This window comes from Phodopus roborovskii, unplaced genomic scaffold (assembly GCF_943737965.1).
Source record: "Phodopus roborovskii unplaced genomic scaffold, PHOROB, whole genome shotgun sequence".
Lineage (NCBI taxonomy): Eukaryota > Metazoa > Chordata > Mammalia > Rodentia > Cricetidae > Phodopus > Phodopus roborovskii.
The window spans coordinates 32,920,039-32,923,093 of record NW_026126482.1 but is presented as its reverse complement, the minus strand read 5'-3'; the positions used below and the strand labels follow the sequence as shown (position 1 = coordinate 32,923,093).

The following is a 3,055-nucleotide window of genomic DNA, read 5'->3' as shown; positions in this document are numbered from 1 at the left end:
ATGTTTGTCCTTTCTGAGTCATAGATTCTTTCAGTTGTGCTGTAAGTAATGTATGAAAATACCTACCTATCTTATGAATGGATAGCTTGAAATAAAAGAGAACTTTTGCCAACCTTGTATTGCCTACTAGTTTCTCTTTAAGGCATCTTAAATTGCCAGGAACATTTGATTCAACCAGCTATAATGTTAATCTATGTATGACAGACCTAACACCATCACTTTTCTCATGCTGAATGAATCAAAATTGTTTGACAGAATTCAAATATTTAGCAAAAAAAAAAAAAAAAAACAAAAAACAAAAAAAAGAGGTTGGAACAATAAACAAAGTTAGGGAAGGATGAATGCTGGTTCAAGAACAATGTAAGCATAAGGAAGAATTTTATAAGTATCTGGATGAGGCTTTCCAATTTGACAACACCTACAGTTACTGAGGTCTCTCCTAGAAGCTCAGCTAGTACTGAAAGGTCATGATGTGAACTATTTTGCAAACATAAAGAGCCAAATGTTTTCAGTTATCCCAATTCATCAATTGAAGAGGCTACGGATTTAGTGACTGAACTTTTGATAATTTGTGGAAAACTAAGGAAAAGTATGATGATAGTTGATTGCTGCTAGCACATCTAGATAAACTGACAAAGGAAAAGAATCCACTCTGATAAAATTACAAACTTTTGGCATCTTAGAATATGGTTAATAGCTATAGTGTGCTCAGAGATAAAATTGACTGGCTCCATATGCACATGAACAGTCTTCGGGTGTCTAAGTGCCCTGGAAGAGAGTCTTCAGTAGCCACAGAGTTCAAGCTGTGGAAAATCAAACCAAAGCATTCATTATAAGACTGGCTGAATTACCAAGAAAATTCAACTTTCAGCCTCATAAGGAGGTGGTGACTAAAGTAATAGCATTAATTGGTAAAATTGGGATGCAATAACTGGGGATGGAGGTATGTGTGGGGACCCCGTTGTGGCTGAAAAATTTGAACCCTCAGATTCTCAAAAGTTTATCCCACATGAGTCTGTCCACCCCCAGCAGAAGTCCTCCTAGCCCTTGAAATATTGCCTTTTCGAACTAAAGCTGGTGTTCCCAGGTGCCCAGTGCATGAACCGAACCGAGGTCGACATGAGGTTGCCACGTACAAGCGTGTAAAGCCACTGGGGTCACCGAACTTTTAGTTGTCCATGAGCATCGAGGCACACCTGTGGGACTCATCGTCAGCCACCTGCCCTTCAGTCCTACTGCCTACTTCACTCTGTGCAACGTGGTCATGCGGCATGACATCCCCGACCTGAGTACCATTGTCAGAGGCGAAGCCTCATCTCATCACTCATTGCTTTACCTCATGCTTGGGCACGCGGGTATCTGATATCCTTTGTTACCTATTCCTTGTGCCAAAAGACTACAGCAATCCGGTCATCACCACGATGACTACAATTCATTCTGACACCATGTCTACAAGAAGACAGACCACCGAAATGTGAAGCTAACTGAGGTTGGACCTTGATTCGAGCTAAAGTTATACATGATTTGCCTGGGCACACTGGAGCAGGAGGCCACAGGTAGAGTGGCGCTGGCACCCCTATACCAACACTGCCAGCAAGAGGGTCTTCCTGAGCACCTAGTAAGCTGTGAGCGACTGACCAGTCAGGATGCAGACTTGGACTCTTGGGGCAGGGACTGGTCACACACAGATTTACTAATCCCACGTGGGGACTGTAAGAATCTAAATAAAACCTCTGTCATCGTGCTACAAAAAAAGAAGGAGGAGGAGGAGAAGAAGAAAGAAAAGAAAAAAAGAAAGAAATATTAGCTTTTCTGTCTTGACTGTGGAAATGAATCTACCATTGTCACCAGCAGTGACTTTCCCTGAAGATGCCAGGTAGGACAATAATGACATCCCTCAGGCTCCACCAATAGTTGCCTATATGTACCAGACATAAGGCTGAGTAGGCTATGAGAGGGAAGATAGAATGTGTAGTCCATGAGGATGTGTAATGAATTTGCTAGTTCATGTAAGTATAAATCTAAGGAATACATGTAAAATTGGATTTTAAAACTTTAAAGATGTGGGATAGTGGTATAGGGAACATAAAACAAGGTTAGGCTTTGTTTATTGATATGAGTCCACTGAATAGAGATCCTAAGTTTAATGTGGAAGCTTGCACAGTTTTAAATGGTTTCAGAAATTTGAACTGTTGGCTGAAGCATTTGCCAAAAGATGGCCTACTAAAAATGAGTTGGAGATGCCTGATATCTCTTGTCTGTGTAAAACCTAATTCTACACAATGGGAAGGCACGGAATATCACCTTCACTATTACTACTTGAATGTAAGGTGAAAAATGGTGAGAGATGAACCAGCACATTTGAAGACCTTTGTTGTTTTCCTTTTCCATATGCCAGACTTTCAGATTGGAGACACTGCGCTCAGTTGGATGAATTAAATGTGGTGGGTTTATATGTGCCTACAATTAGTAAGGGCAAGGTGGCAGCACTGAATTGCTAAAGGCAAGGTAATTGTAGTTGTCATAATGGGCTGCATAGACAAAGCAATGTCAATAATGGCCTGAAGCAAATAATGGCACAAAAATAAAGTTATTTTTATGGTGGCATAACTCATATGGACTTTGGTTCTGCTAATCAATAATGTATTTCCAGACATGAAATAAGTAAGAATTCTACTGCTTTTCTGTTTGATCTCTGTAACTGGAAAAATTCTCAAATGAAAGAAAAGCTATTGGATCATAGCTAAAGGGAATGTCAGCCCACAAAGAAATTTCCAGATTTAAGACAGTTTACAGACCCAGAATGCCTTAAGATGGCCAGGGTCCCCTGAGGAAAGACCTTAATAAAAAATGCTAGTCTCTTTTCTCCAATTCTTTCCTAGGAACCTACTGCATTTAATATATGTAAAGATAACTTTGCATGGGGGAAAGGCAATAATCATACATTCTGGAATCTATTGTATACTGAGTCTGATATTGATTCCAGAAGACCACAGGAAATCCTCCACTTAAAGTACAGACTTCTGGAGATCAGGTGTTTAGTGAAGTTTTAGCT

At 40.1% G+C, this 3,055-nt stretch overlaps 1 pseudogene; it reads left to right on the top strand.

Moving 5' to 3' along the window:
• The first annotated feature begins 937 nt into the window (after positions 1 to 937).
• Positions 938 to 1,706, top strand: LOC127229116 (U3 small nucleolar ribonucleoprotein protein IMP4-like; annotated as a pseudogene).
• The last annotated feature ends 1,349 nt before the right edge of the window (positions 1,707 to 3,055 follow it).